At 42.5% G+C, this 16798-nt stretch overlaps 1 pseudogene; it reads right to left on the reverse strand.

Moving 5' to 3' along the window:
• Positions 1-667: 667 nt before the first annotated feature.
• LOC123056898 (uncharacterized) lies at positions 668-1189 on the reverse strand (annotated as a pseudogene).
• Positions 1190-16798: the final 15609 nt, after the last annotated feature.

Genomic DNA, 16798 nt, shown 5'->3' on the forward strand with positions numbered 1-16798 from the left:
CTGTAGCTCTTGGCGACGTATCTCCCGACACCAGGGTTTATCCGCACAATCCTCCGGATTGAGTCATCGGTGTCATTAGCATATCCCACCCACCAACCTACCTGAAAATGAAATTGGCTAGAGTCAAACCCAACAACGCGTGCTGCAGGATGGCATCAAAAGCCCACTTGATGGATTATCTAGTGTTTACAACTTTGGCCATATCTGGAACAGACATGTGTGTATTCTTTTGCATATATAAAGGATCGAACAACAGAGGAATTATCACTAGCCATGGTTTGTTATTACTTATATTAGGACCAGCACCTTACTTATATTACACCTCATGGATAGTTGTTCAGCAAACAGAGACCACGCTTTACATGATGATGTCCCCTTTTTGCTGAGCTTTTACAAAAATAGGTACTCACATTTGACATAATTTCTCATCTTTAGATGCCAATCCCTTTTGCTAGATGTTTATTATATATACAAAACAACACAACGGTACACATGCAACTGGGACGATCATGTTTAGGTACAAATATAGTTTGCTGGGTATTAAGGAGCACCATGGACTAGAATTCCTAACTGAAGATTCACAAAATCAAGACCAGCATGAAGCTAATTGAGCACTTGGACTGGAACAATGCACTCACACATGGGCGAAAGCTAATAAGGAAAGAGCTTACGACAAGATGTATGTCCAGAACTGCTTGTCCTTCATGTGGCGTGGGCACAGATCATAGCGAACCTTAGCGAGTTCCTGCAGGGATCACAAATTACAGTTTGAGACCTGAGAGCCATCTCTGTCTTGGTGAAGCGGAGGACGGGATCCGCGGGAGACCTACCTTGGCTCTGGCGAGCACGAGGACGGCGTGTTGCTGCTACCAGTCCGAGAGCTCGGCCGCCGACTCCGCGGATCCTCCTGCGACAAAGCATAGCACCGCCAGTAATTGAGAGGGAACTACTAGGGGAGTGGAATCGAGAAGGGAGGAAGGAGGGGGTGCCTTGGTGGAGCTGGAGGGAAGGACTTGAAGGCATCGGGGGAGAGTGTCCGGAGGAAGTCAAGGAGCTGCGGCGTGACGCCGAGCTCCTCCGCGTCCTCCTCCTTCCCCTCCGCGGCGGAGGGTTTGCTTGGGCCGGTTCCGCCGCTGCCGCTGGCACCGGCTCGGTGGCGGAACGGCCATGGGAACGAGGAGAAGGCCATCGGCGGGCAGGTGGGCTAGGACGGGATGCGGCCGGCGACGGTGATATGATGGATACGAGATTCGTCGGCGAGCTCACTGGACTGGGGGGGGGGAGGGGAGGGCAGCGGCGCGAGACGGGGAGCGGCGGCCACGCGGCCGCCGGCGTGGCGCACGCAGCGGGGGATGGAGGCGGAGGCAATCTGGATCGGGCGTTGGTGGATTTTTTTTAGACAGACATGGGTTGAGTGGTGTGGGACGGTTGCGGGTGGGAGTGTATCCGGCGGGGGTGGGTGGCGTGGGAGACTAGTAGTAGCGCGGGTGTCTGACCTGCGCTATGGCTATCCACGTAGTAGTAGCGTAGGTTTTACAACCCGCGCTACTACTACGGCTGGTCCCGGGAGGCACAGTGGAAATAACTTAGTAGTAGCGAGGGGTAAAAACCCACGCTACTACTATCAGGTTATTAGTAGCGCGGTTTTCTCAATCTCGCTACTGCTAATTAGCAGTAGCGTTTGTTTTTAAACCGCACTGCTGCTAAGATTCTGTGTATAAGGTTTTCCCTAGTAGTGTATGTTTGCAAGTCTCTTCGAATTATCCGTTTGGTTTGGCCAACTAGATTGGTAGTTCTTGCCATGGGAGAAGTGCTTAGCTTTGGGTTCGATCTTGCGGTGTCCTTTCCTAGTGACAGAAGGGGCAGCAAGGCACGTATTGTAGCGTTGCCATCGAGGATAACAAGATGGGGTTTATTTCATATTGCATGAATTTATCTCTCTACATTATGACATCTTGCTTAAAGCGTTACTCTGTTTTTAACTTAATACTCTAGATGCATGATGGATAGCGGTCGATGAGTGGAGTAATAGTAGTAGATGCAAAATCGTTTCGGTCTACTTGTAACAGACGTGATGCCTATATACATGATCATGCCTAGATATTATCATAACTATGCTCAATTCTGTCAATTGCTCAACAGTAATTTGTTCACCCACCGTAGAATACTTATGCTCTTGAGAGAAGCCACTAGTGAAACCTATGGCCCCCGGGTCTATTCTCATCATATCAATCTCCATCACTTTAATCTTGCTTTGCTTTTTTACTTTGCCTATTACTTTTAACTTTGCATCTCTATACCAAAAATACCAAAAATATTATATCTATCATATCTCACTCTCGTAAGTGACCGTGAAGGGATTGACAACCCCTAATCATGTTGGTTGCAAGTAGCTATCATTTTGTGCAGGTACGAGGGACTTGAGCATGGCCTCCTACAGAATTGATACCTTGGTTCTCAAAAACTGAGGGAAATACTTACGCTACTCTGCTGCATCATCCTTTCCTCTTCGGGGAAATCCAACGCAAGCTCAAGAGGTAGCAAGAAGAATTTCTGGTGCCATTGCCGGGGAGTCTACGCAAAAAGTCAACATACCAAGTACCCATCACAATCCCTATCTCTCGCATTACATTAGTTGCCATTTGCCTCTCGTTTTCCTCTCCCCCACTTCACCCTTGCCGTTTTATTCGGCCTCTCTTTCCCAATCTCCTTCTATTTCTCCGTTTGCCTTTTTCTCGCTTGCCTTTTTGCTTGCCCGTGTGTTGGATTGCTTGTTTGTCGTGATGGCTCAAGATACTACCAAATTGTGTGACTTCACCAATACCAATAATAATGATTTCCTTAGCTCTCCGATTGCTCCTCTTGCCAATACTGAATCTTGTGAAATCAATACTGCTTTGTTGAATCTTGTTATGAAAGATCAATTCGCCGGCCTTCCTAGTGAAGATGCCGCTACTCATCTGAATAGCTTCGTTGATTTATGTGATATGCAAAAGAAAAAAGATGTCGATAATGATGTCGTTAAATTGAAGCTATTTCCTTTTTCGCTTAGAGATCGTGCTAACTTGGTTTTCGTCTTTGCCTAAAAATAGTATTGATTCTTGGAACAAGTGCAAATATGCTTTTATCTCTAAATATTTCCCTCCCGCTAAGATCATCTCTCTTAGAAAAGATATTATGAATTTTAAGCAACTTGATCATGAACATGTTGCACAAGCTTGGGAGAGAATGAAATTAATGATACGTAATTGCCCTACTCATGGTTTGAATTTGTGGATGATTATACAGAATTTTTATGCCGGATTGAATTTTGCGTCTAGAAATCTTTTAGATTCGGCCGCGGGAGGTACATTTATGGAAATTACTTTAGGAGATGCTACTAAACTCCTAGATAATATTATGGTTAATTATTCTCAATGGCATACTGAAAGATCTTCTAATAAAAAAGTGCATGCGATAGAAGAAATCAATGTTTTGAGTGGAAAGATGGATGAACTTATGAAATTATTTGCTACTAAGAGTGTTTCTTCTGATCCTAATGATATTCCTTTGTCTACTTTGATTGCGAATAACAATGAATCTATGGATGTGAATTTTCTTGGTAGGAATAATTTTGGTAACAACGCTTATAGAGGGAATTTTAATCCTAGGCCATATCCTAATAATCCTTCTAATAATTATGGGAATTCCTACAATAACTACTATGGAAATTATAATAAGATGCCCTCTGAATTTCAGAATAGTGTTAAAGAGTTTATGAATTCACAAAATAATTTTAATGCTTTGCTTGAAGAGAAATTGCTTAAAGTTGATGATTTGGCTAGGAACGTTGATAGAATGTCTCTTGAGGTTGATTCCTTAATGATTAGATCTATTCCTCCTAAGCATGATATTAATGAGTCTCTCAAAGCCATGAGAATTTCCATTGATGAGTGCAAGGAAAGAACCGCTAGGATGCGTGCTTCCAAAGATGCCTTTATTAAAGCGTGTTCTTCCAATTCCTATGAAAATCAAGATGAAGACCTAAAAGTTATTGATGTGTCTCCTATCAAATCTTTGTTCTGAAATATGAATCTTGATGAAACTGAATATGATCTTCCTTTACCTAGAAGGCGGTCTAAAAATTCGGAGTATTTAGATCTTTATGATGAAATTGACGAAAGTGGGATTGAAAGAAATAAAAATCTAGATGTTGCTAAACCCACTATATTGGATTTCAAGGAATTTAATTATGAAAGTTGCTCTTTAATTGATTGTATTTCCTTGTTGCAATCCGTGCTAAATTCTCCACATGCTTATAGTCAAAAGAAAGCTTCATCGAACATATTGTTGATGCCTTGATGCAATCTTATGAAGAAAAACTTGAGTTGAAAGTTTCTATCCCTAGAAAACTCTATGATGAGTGGGAACCAACTATTAAAATTAGAATTAAAAATCATGAGTTTTTATGCTTTGTGTGATTTGGGTGCTAGTGTCTCCACTATCCCCAAAACTTTGTGTGATTTGCTAGATTTCCGTGATTTTGATGATTGCTCTCTAAACTTGCATCTTGCGGATTCTACTATTAAGAAACCTATGGGAAGGATTAATGATGTTCTTATTGTTGCAAATAGGAATTATGTGCCCGTAGATTTCATTGTTCTTGATATAGATTGCAATCCTTCTTGCCCAGTTATTCTTCGTAGACCTTTCCTTAGAACGGTTGGTGCAATTATTGATATGAAGGAAGGGAATATTAGATTTCAATTTCCATTTAAAAAGGGCATGGAACACTTTCCAAGAAAGAAAATAAAATTGCCATATGAAACTATCATGAAAGCCACTTGTGGATTGCCTACCAAAGATGGCAATACCTAGATATATCCTCGCTTTTATGCCTAGCTAGGGGCGTTAAACGATAGCGCTTGTTGGGAGGCAACCCAAATTTATTTTTATTCCTTGCTTTTTGCTCCTATTTAGTAATAATAAATTATTTAGCCTCTGTTTTGGTTGTGTTTTTTGTGTTTAATTAGTGTTTGTGCCAAGTAGAACCGTTGGGAAGACTTGGAGAAAGTCTTGTTGAACTTGCTGTAAAAAACAGAAACTTTAGTGCTAACGAGAACTGCTGTAATTTTTATTTGGAGAGTGCTATTTAGTTAATTATTTTTGCAGATGATTAACAGATAAATTCCTCACGTCCATAAATTTATTTCAGAATTTTTGGGGTTACAGATCTTGCGCTAGCTACAGATTAGTACAGACTGTTCTGTTTTTGACAGATTCTGTTTTTCGTGTGTTCTTTGCTTATTTTGATGAATCTATGGCTAGTAAAATAGTTTATAATCCATATAGAAGTTGGAATACAGTAGGTTTAACACCAATATAAATAAATAATGAGTTCATTACAGTACCTTGAAGTGGTCTTTTGTTTTCTTTCGCTAACGGAGCTCACAAGTTTTCTACCTTAAGTTTTGTGTTGTGAAGTATTCAAGTTTTGGGTAAGGATTTGATGGATTATGGAACAAGGAGTAGCAAGAGCCTAAGCTTTGGGATGCCCATGGCACCCCCAAGATAATATAAGGACACCTAAAAGCCAAAGCTTGGGGATACCCTGGAAGGCATCCCCTCTTTCGTCTACTTCTATCGGTAACTTTACTTGGAGCTATATTTTTATTCACCACATGATATGTGTTTTGCTTGGAGCGTCTTGTATTATTTGTGTCTTTGTTTGTTAGTGTACCACAATCATCCTTGCTGTACACACCTTTTAAGAGAGCCATACATGAATTAGAATTTGATAGAATACTCTATGTGCTTCACTTATATCTTTTGAGCGTTATAATTTTGCTCTATGTGCTTCACTTATATCTTTTGAGCGTTATAATTTTTCTCTATGTGCTTCACTTATATCTTTTGAGCTAAGTAGTTTTGCTCTACGTGCTTCACTTATATCTTTTGAGCCCTATAATTTTGCTCTATGTGCTTCACTTAGATCTTTTAGAGCACGGTGGTGGATTTGTTTTAAAGAAACTATTGATCTCTCATGCTTCACTTAAATTATTTTGAGAATCTCTTAATAGCATGGTAATTTGCTTAATAATAATATGCTTGGTATTCAAGATTTGTGAAACTTTCTTTTGAGTGTGTTGAATACTAAGAAAAGATTGAAGCATGATAATTGTTTTGAGATATGGAGGTGATAATATTAAAGTCATGCTAGTTGAGTAGTTGTGAATTTGAGAAATACTTGTGTTGAAGCTTGTGATTCCCGTAGCATGCACGTATGGTGAACCGTTATGTGATGAAGTCGGAGCATGATTTATTTATTGATTGTCTTCCTTATGAGTGGCGGTCGGGGACGAGCGATGGTCTTTTCCTACCAATCTATCCCCCTAGGAGCATGCGCGTAATACTTTGCTTTGATAACTTGTAGATTTTTGCAATAAGTATATGAGTTCTTTATGACTAATGTTGAGTCCATGGATTATACGCACTCTCACCCTTCCACCTTTGCTAGCCTCTCTAATACCGTGCACCTTTCGCCGGTATCATACACCCACCATATACCTTCCTCAAAACAGCCACCATACCTACCTATTATGGCATTTCCATAGCCATTCTGAGATATATTGCCATGCAACTTTCCACCGTTCCGGTTATTATGACACACTCCATCATTGTCATATTGCATATCCCGGTACACCGCGGGAGGCATTCATATATAGTCATATTTTGTTCTAAGTATCGAGTTGTAATTGTTGAGTTGTAAGAAAAATAAAAGTGTGATGATCATCATAATTAGAGCATTGTCCCAGTGAGGAAAGGATGATGGAGACTATGATTCCCCCACAAGTCGGGATGAGACTCCGGACGAAAAATAAATAAAAGAGGCCAAAGAAGCCAAAAAAAGGGAGAAAGAAAAGAGGCCATAAAAAAGAGAAAATGCCGAAATAAAAAATAGAAAAATGAGAGAAAAAGAGAGAAGGGACAATGTTACTATCCTTTTACCACACTTGTGCTTCAAAGTAGCACCATGATCTTCATAGTAGAGAGTTTCTCATGTTATCACTTTCATATACTAGTGGGAATCTTTCATTATAGAACTTGGCTTGTATATTCCAATGATGGGCTTCCTCAAATTGCCCTAGGTCTTCATGAGCAAGCAAGTTGGATGCACACCCACTTAGTTTCTTTTTGAGCTTTCATATACTTATAGCTCTAGTGCATCCGTTGCATGGCAATCCCTACTCACTCACATTGATATCTATTGATGGGCATCTTCATAGCCCGTTGATACGCCTAGTTGATGTGAGACTATCTTCCCCTCTTTTTGTCTTCTCCACAACCACCATTCTATTCCACATATAGTGTTATATCCATGGCTCACGCTCATGTATTGCGTGAAGATTGAAAAAGTTTTGAAAAAGTTAGAGTATGAAACAATTGCTTGGCTTGTCATCGGGGTTGTGCATGATTTAAATATTTTGTGTGGTGAAGATAGAGCATAGCCTGACTATATGATTTTGTAGGGATAACTTTCTTTAGCCATGTTATTTTGAGAAGACATAATTGCTTTGTTAGTATGCTTGAAGTATTATTATTATTATGTCAATATAAACTTTTGTCTTGAATCTTTCTAATCTGAATATTCATATCACAATTAAGAAGATTTGCATTGAAATTATGCCAAGTAGCACTCCGCATCAAAAATTCTCTTTTATCATTTACCTACTCGAGGACGAGCAGGAATTAAGCTTGGGGATGCCTGATACGTCTCCAACATATCTATAATTTTTGATTGCTCCATGCTATATTATCTACTGCTTTGGACTATATTGGGCTTTATTTTCCACTTTTCTGTTATTTTTGGGACTAACCTATTAACCGGAGGCCCAGCCCAGAATTGCTGTTTTTTGCCTATTTCAGTGTTTCGAAGAAACGGAATATCAAACGGAGTCCAAACGGAATGAAACCTTCGGGAACGTGATTTTCTCACCGAACGTGATCCAGGAGACTTGGACCCTACGCCAAGGCATCAGAAAGGTGGTCACGAGGGTGGGGGGCGCCCCCCCAGGGCGCGCCCCCTACCTCGTGGGCCCCTCGGAGCTCCACCAACGTACTTCTTCCTCCTATATATACCTACGTACCCCCAAACGAACAGAATAGGAGCCAAAAACCTAATTCCACCGCCGCAACTTTCTGTATCCACGAGATCCCATATTGGGGCCTGTTCCGGAGCTCCACCGAAGAAGGCCGTCATCACGGAGGGCTTCTACATCATCATAGCCTCTCCGATGATGTGTGAGTAGTTTACCTTAGACCTTCGGGTCCATAGTTAGTAGCTAGATGGCATCTTCTCTCTTTTTGGATATCAATACAAAGTTCATCCCCTCTCTCGTGGAGATCTATTCGATGTAATATTTGTTGGGGAACGTAGTAATTTCAAAAAATTTCCTACGCACATGCAAGATCATGATGATGCATAGCAACGAGGGGAGAGTGTGATCTACATACCTTGTAGATCGATAACGGAAGTGTTTGGTTGATGTAGTCGTACGTCTCCACGGCCCAACCGATCAAGCACCGAAACTACGGCACCTCCGAGTTCTAGCACACGTTCAGCTCGATCATGATCCCCGGACTCCGATCTAGCAAAGTGTCGGGGAAGAGTTCCGTCAGCACGACGGCGTGGTGACGATCTTGATGTACTACTTTTGCAGGGCTTCGCCTAAGCACCGCTACAATATTATCGAGGACTATGGTGGAAGGGGGCGCCGCACACGACTAAGAATATAATCACGTGGATCAACTTGTGTGTCTCTGGGGTGCCCCTGCCTCCGTATATAAAGGACTAAAGGGGGGTGCGGCCGGCCTAGGAGAGGCGCGCCAGGAGAGTCCTACTCCCTCTGGGAGTAGGCTTCCCCCCCCCCCAATCCTAGTTGGAATAGGATTCGCGGAGGGGGGAAAAGAGAGGGGGGGGGGGGCGGCCCCCTCTCCTTGTCCTATTCGGACCAAGGGAGGGGAGGGGCGCGCGGCCCATCTTGGGCTGCCCCTTCTCTTTTCCACTAAGGCCCACTATGGTCCATATAGCTCCCGGGGGGTTCCGGTAACCTCCCGGTACTCCGGTAAAATCCCGATTTCACCCGGAACACTTCCGATATCCAAACATAGGCTTCCAATATATAAATCTTTATGTCTCGACCATTTCGAGACTCCTCGTCATGTCCATGATCACATCCGGGACTCTGAACAACCTTTGGTACATCAAAATGCATAAACTCATAATATAACTGTCATCGTAACCTTAAGCGTGCGGACCCTACGGGTTCGAGAACAATGTAGACATGACTGAGACATGTCTCCGGTCAATAACCAATAGCGGAACCTGGATGCTCATATTGGCTCCTACATATTCTACGAAGATCTTTATCGGTCAGACCGCATAACAACATACCTTGTTCCCTTTGTCATCGGTATGTTACTTACCCGAGATTCGATCGTCGGTATCTCAATACCTAGTTCAATCTCGTTACCGGCAAGTCTCTTTACTCGTTATGTAATACATCATCCTACAACTAACTCATTAGTTGCAATGCTTGCAAGGCTTAAGTGATGTGCATTACCGAGAGGGCCCAGAGATACCTCTCCGACAATCGGAGTGACAAATCCTAATCTCGAAATACGCCAACCCAACATGTACCTTTGGAGACACCTGTAGAGCTCCTTTATAATCACCCAGTTACGTTGTGACGTTTGGTAGCACACAAAGTGTTCCTCCGGCAAACGGGAGTTGCATAATCTCATAGTCATAGGAACATGTATAAGTCATGAAGAAAGCAATAGCAACATACTAAACGATCGGGTGCTAAGCTAATGGAATGGGTCATGTCAATCAGATCATTCACTTAATGATGTGATCCCGTTAATCAAATAACAACTCATTGTTCATGGTTAGGAAACATAACCATCTTTGATTAACGAGCTAGTCAAGTAGAGGCACACTAGTGACACTTTGTTTGTCTATGTATTCACACATGTATTATGTTTCCGGTTAATACAATTCTAGCATGAATAATAAACATTTATCATGATATAAGGAAATAAATAATAACTTTATTATTGCCTCTAGGGCATATTTCCTCCAGTCTCCCACTTGCACTAGAGTCAATAATCTAGATTACACAGTAATGATTCTAACACCCATGGAGCCTTGGTGCTGATCATGTTTTGCTCGTGGAAGAGGCTTAGTCAATGGGTCTGCAACATTCAGATCCATATGTATCTCGCAAATCTCTATGTCTCCCACCTGGACTAGATCCCGGATGGAATTGAAGCGTCTCTTGATGTGCTTGGTTCTCTTGTGAAATCTGGATTCCTTTGCCAAGGCAATTGCACCAGTATTGTCACAAAAGATTTTCATTGGACCCGATGCACTAGGTATGACACCTAGATCGGATATGAACTCCTTCATCCAGACTCCTTCATTTGCTGCTTCCGAAGCAGCTATGTATTCCGCTTCACACGTAGATCCCGCCACGATGCTTTGTTTAGAACTGCACCAACTGACAGCTCCACTGTTTAATGTAAACACGTATCCGGTTTGTGATTTAGAATCGTCCGGATCAGTGTCAAAGCTTGCATCAACGTAACCATTTACGATGAGCTCTTTGTCACCTCCATATACGAGAAACATATCCTTAGTCCTTTTCAGGTACTTCAGGATGTTCTTGACCGCTGTCCAGTGATCCACTCCTGGATTACTTTGGTACCTCCCTGCTAGACTTATAGCAAGGCACACATCAGGTCTGGTATACAACATTGCATACATGATAGAGCCTATGGCTGAAGCATAGGGAACATCTTTCATATTCTCTCTATCTTCTGCAGTGGTCGGGCATTGAGTCTTACTCAACTTCACACCTTGTAACACAGGCTAGAACCCTTTCTTTGCTTGATCCATTTTGAACTTCTTCAAAACTTTGTCAAGGTATGTGCTTTGTGAAAGTCCAATTAAGCGTCTTGATCTATCTCTATAGATCTTAATGCCTAATATGTAAGCAGCTTCACCGAGGTCTTTCATTGAAAAACTCTTATTCAAGTATCCCTTTATGCTATCCAGAAATTCTATATCATTCCCAATTAGTAATATGTCATCTACATATAATATCAGAAATGCTATAGAGATCCCACTCACTTTCTTGTAAATACAGGCTTCTCCAAAAGTCTGTATAAAACCAAATGCTTTGATCACACTATCAAAGCGTTTATTCCAACTCCAAGAGGCTTGCACCAGTCCATCAATGGATCGCTGGAGCTTGCACACTTTGTTAGCTCCCTTTGGATCGACAAAACCTTCTGGTTGCATCATATACAACTCTTCTTCCAGAAATCCATTCAGGAATGCAGTTTTGACATCCATCTGCCAAATTTCATAATCATAAAATGCGGCAATTGCTAACATGATTCGGACAGACTTAAGCATCGCTACGGGTGAGAAGGTCTCATCATAGTCAATCCCTTGAACTTGCCGAAAACCTTTTGCGACAAGTCGAGCTTTGTAGACAGTAATATTACCGTCAGCGTCAGTCTTCTTCTTGAAGATCCATTTATTCTCAATTGCTTGCCGATCATCGGGCAAGTCAACCAAAGTCCATACTTTGTTCTCATACATGGATCCCATCTTAGATTTCATGGCCTCAAGCCATTTTGCGGAATCTGGGCTCACCATCGCTTCTTCATAGTTCGTAGGTTCATCATGATCTAGTAGCATGACTTCCAGAACGGGATTACCGTACCACTCTGGCGCGGATCTTACTCTGGTTGATCTACGAGGTTCAGTAGTATCTTGTTCTGAAGTTTCATGATCATCATCATTAGCTTCCTCACTAACTGGTGTAGGTGTCACAGAAACAGTTTTCTGTGATGTACTACTTTCCAATAAGGGAGCATGTACAGTTACCTCGTCAAATTCTACTTTCCTCCCACTCAGTTCTTTCGAGAGAAACTCCTTCTCCAGAAAGTTTCCGAATTTAGCAACAAAAGTCTTGCCTTCGGATCTGTGATAGAAGGTGTATCCAATAGTCTCCTTTGGATATCCTATCAAGACACATTTCTCCGATTTGAGTTCGAGCTTATTAGGTTGAAGCTTTTTCACATAAGCATCGCAGCCCCAAACTTTCAGAAACGACAACTTTGGTTTCTTTCCAAACCACAGTTCATAAGGCATCGTCTCAACAGATTTTGATGGTGCCCTATTTAACGTGAATGCGGCCGTCTCTAGAGCGTATCCCCAAAACGATAGCGGTAAATTAGTAAGAGACATCATAGATTGCACCATATCTAGTAAAGTACGATTACGACGTTCGGACACACCATTACGCTGTGGTGTTCCGGGTGGCGTGAGTTGCGAAACTATTCCACAATTTTTCAAATGTACACCAAACTCATAACTCAAATATTCTCCTCCATGATCAGATCATAGAAACTTTATTTTCTTGTTACGATGATTTTCAACTTCACTCTGAAATTCCTTGAACTTTTCAAACGTTTCAGACTTATGTTTCATTAAGTAGATATACCCATATCTGCTTAAGTCATCTGTGAAGGTGAGAAAATAACGATATCCGCCACGAGCCTCAGTATTCATCGGACCACATACATCTGTATGTATGATTTCCAACAAATCTGTTGCTCTCTCCATAGTACCGGAGAATGGTGTTTTTGTCATCTTGCCCATGAGGCACGGTTCGCAAGTACCAAGTGATTCATAATAAAGTGGTTCCAAAAGTCCATCAGTATGGAGTTTCTTCATGCGCTTTACACCGATATGACCTAAACGGCAGTGCCACAAATATGTTGCACTATCATTATCAACTCTGCATCTTTTGGTTTCAACATTATGAATATGTGTGTTACTACTATCGAGATTCAATAAGAATAGACCACTCTTCAAGGGTGCATGACCATAAAAGATATTACTCATATAAATAGAACAACCATTATTCTCTGATTTAAATGAATAACCGTCTCGCATCAAACAAGATCCAGATATAATGTTCATGCTTAACGCTGGCACCAAATAACAATTATTTAGGTCTAATATTAATCCCGAAGGTAGATGTAGAGGTAGCGTGCCGACTGTGATCACATCGACTTTGGAACCGTTTCCCACGCGCATCGTCACCTCGTCCTTAGCCAATCTTCGCTTAATCCGTAGTCCCTGTTTTGAGTTGCAAATATTAGCAACAGAACCAGTATCAAATACCCAGGTGCTACTGCGAGCATTAGTAAGGTACACATCAATAACATGTATATCACATATACGTTTGTTCACCTTGCCATCCTTCTTATCCGCCAAATACTTGGGGCAGTTCCGCTTCCAGTGACCAGTCTGCTTGCAGTAGAAGCACTCAGTTTCAGGCTTAGGTCCAGGTTTGGGTTTCTTCTCTTGAGTAGCAACTTGCTTGCTGTTCTTTTTGAAGTTTCCCTTCTTCTTCCCTTTGCCCTTTTTCTTGAAACTAGTGGTCTTGTTGACCATCAACACTTGATGCTCCTTCTTGATTTCTACCTCCGCAGCTTTCAGCATCGCGAAGAGCTCGGGAATAGTCTTATTCATCCCTTGCATATTATAGTTCATCACGAAGCTCTTGTAGCTTGGTGGCAGTGATTGGAGAATTCTGTCAATAACGCAATCATCTGGAAGATTAACTCCCAATTGAATCAAGTGATTATTATACCCATACATTTTGAGTATATGCTCACTAACAGAACTGTTCTCCTCCATCTTACAGCTATAGAACTTATTGGAGACTTCATATCTCTCAATCCGGGCATTTGCTTGAAATATTAACTTCAACTCCTGGAACATCTCATATGCTCCATGACGTTCAAAACGTCATTGAAGTCCCGATTCTAAGCCGTAAAGCATGGCACACTGAACTATTGAGTAGTCATCAGCTTTGCTCTGCCAGACGTTCATAACATCCGGCGTTGCTCCAGCAGCAGGCCTGGCACCCAGCGGTGCTTCCAGGACGTAATTCTTCTGTGCAGCAATGAGGATAATCCTCAAGTTACGGACCCAGTCCGTGTAATTGCTACCATCATCTTTCAACTTTGCTTTCTCAAGGAACGCATTAAAATTCAACGGAACAACAGCACGAGCCATCTATCTACAATCAAGCATAAACAAGCAAGATACTTATCAGGTACTAAGTTTCATGATAAATTTAAGTTCAATTAATTTACTTAAAGAATTCCCACTTAGATAGACATCCCTCTAATCCTCTAAGTGATTACGTGATCCAAATCAACTAAACCATGTCCGATCATCACGTGAGATGGAGTAGTTTCATTGGTGAACATCACTATGTTGATCATATCTACTATATGATTCATGCTTGACCTTTTGGTCTCCGTGTTCCGAGGCCATATCTGTATATGCTTGGCTCGTCAAGTATAACCTGAGTATTCCGCATGTGCAACTGTTTTGCACCCGTTGTATTTGAACGTAGAGCCTATCACACCCGATCATCACGTGGTGTCTCAGCACAAAGAACTTTCGCGACGGTGCATACTCAGGGAGAACACTTCTTGATAATTAGTGAGAGATCATCTTATAATGCTACCGTCAATCAAAGCAAGATAAGATGCATAAAAGATAAACATCACATGCAATCAATATAAGTGATATGATATGGCCATCATCATCTTGTGCTTGTGATCTTCATCTCCGAAGCACCGTCGTGATCACCATCGTCACCGGCGTCACACCTTGATCTCCATCGTAGCATCGTTGTCGTCTCGCCAAGCTTGTGCTTCCACGACTATCGCTACCGCTTAGTGATAAAGTAAAGCATTACATCGCGATTGCATTGCATACAATAAAGCGACAACCATATGGCTCCTGACAGTTGCCGATAACTCGGTTACAAAACATGATCATCTCATACAATAAAATTCAGCATCATGTCTTGACCATATCACATCACAACATGCCTTGCAAAAACAAGTTAGACGTCCTCTACTTTGTTGTTGCAAGTTTTACGTGGCTGCTACGGGCTTAAGCAAGAACTAATCTTACCTACGCATCAAAACCACAATGATAGTTTGTCAAGTTGGTGCTGTTTTAACCTTCGCAAGGACCGGGCGTAGCCACACTTGGTTCAACTAAAGTTGGAGAAACTGACACCCGCAAGCCACCTCTGTGCAAAGCACGTCGGGAGAACCGGTCTCGCGTAAGCGTACGCGTAATGTTGGTCTGGGCCGCTTCGTCCAACAATACCGCCGAACCAAAGTATGACATGCTGGTAAGCAGTATGACTTATATCGCCCACAACTCACTTGTGTTCTACTCGTGCATATAACATCAACATATAAAACCTAGGGTCGGATGCCACTGTTGGGGAACGTAGTAATTTCAAAAAAATTCCTACGCACACGCAAGATCATGATGATGCATAGCAATGAGGGGAGAGTGTGATCTACATACCTTGTAGATCGATAACGGAAGCGTTTGGTTGATGTAGTCGTACGTCTCCACGGCCCGACCGATCAAGCACCGAAACTACGGCACCTCCGAGTTCTAGCACACGTTCAGCTCGATGACGATCCCCGGACTCCGATCTAGCAAAGTGCCGGGGAAGAGTTCCGTCAGCACGACGGCGTGGTGACGATCTTGATGTACTACTGTTGCAGGGCTTCGCCTAAGCACCGCTACAATATTATCGAGGACTATGGTGGAAGGGGGCGCCGCACACGGCTAAGAATATAATCACGTGGATCAACTTGTGTGTCTCTGGGGTGCCCCTGCCTCCGTATATAAAGGACTAAAGGGGGGGTGCGGCCGGCCTAGGAGAGGCGCACCAGGAGAGTCCTACTCCATCTGGGAGTAGGATTCCCCCCCAATCCTAGTTGGAATAGGATTCGCGGAGGGGTGAAAAGAGAGAGGGGGGACGGCCCCCTCTCCTTGTCCTATTCGGACCAAGGGAGGGGAGGGGCGCGCGGCCCATCTTGGCCTGCCCCTTCTCTTTTCCACTAAGGCCCACTATGGCCCATATAGCTCCCGGGGGGTTCCGGTAACCTCCCGGTACTCCGGTAAAATCCCGATTTCACCCGGAACACTTCCGATATCCAAACATAGGCTTCCAATATATAAATCTTTATGTCTCGACCATTTCGAGACTCCTCGTCATGTCCGTGATCACATCCGGGACTCTGAACAACCTTCGGTACGTCAAAATGCATAAACTCATAATATAACTGTCATCGTAACCTTAAGCGTGCGGACCCTACGGGTTCGAGAACAATGTAGACATGACCGAGACATGTCTCCGGTCAATAACCAATAGCGGAACCTGGATGCTTATATTGGCTCCTACATATTCTACGAAGATCTTTATCGGTCAGACCGCATAACAACATACGTTGTTCCCTTTGTCATCGGTATGTTACTTACCCGAGATTCGATCGTCGGTATCTCAATACCTAGTTCAATCTCGTTACCGGCAAGTCTCTTTACTCGTTCTGTAATACATCATCCCGCAACTAACTCATTAGTTGCAATGCTTGCAAGGCTTAAGTGATGTGCATTACCGAGAGGGCCCAGAGATACCTCTCCGACAATCGGAGTGACAAATCCTAATCTCGAAATACGCCAACCCAACATGTACCTTTGGAGACACCTGTAGAGCTCCTTTATAATCACCCAGTTACGTTGTGACGTTTGGTAGCACACAAAGTGTTCCTCTGGCAAACGGGAGTTGCATAATCTCATAGTCATAGGAACATGTATAAGTCATGAAGAAAGCAATAGCAACATACT

Source organism: Triticum aestivum, chromosome 3A (genome assembly GCF_018294505.1).
Source record: "Triticum aestivum cultivar Chinese Spring chromosome 3A, IWGSC CS RefSeq v2.1, whole genome shotgun sequence".
Classification (NCBI taxonomy): Eukaryota; Viridiplantae; Streptophyta; class Magnoliopsida; order Poales; family Poaceae; genus Triticum; species Triticum aestivum.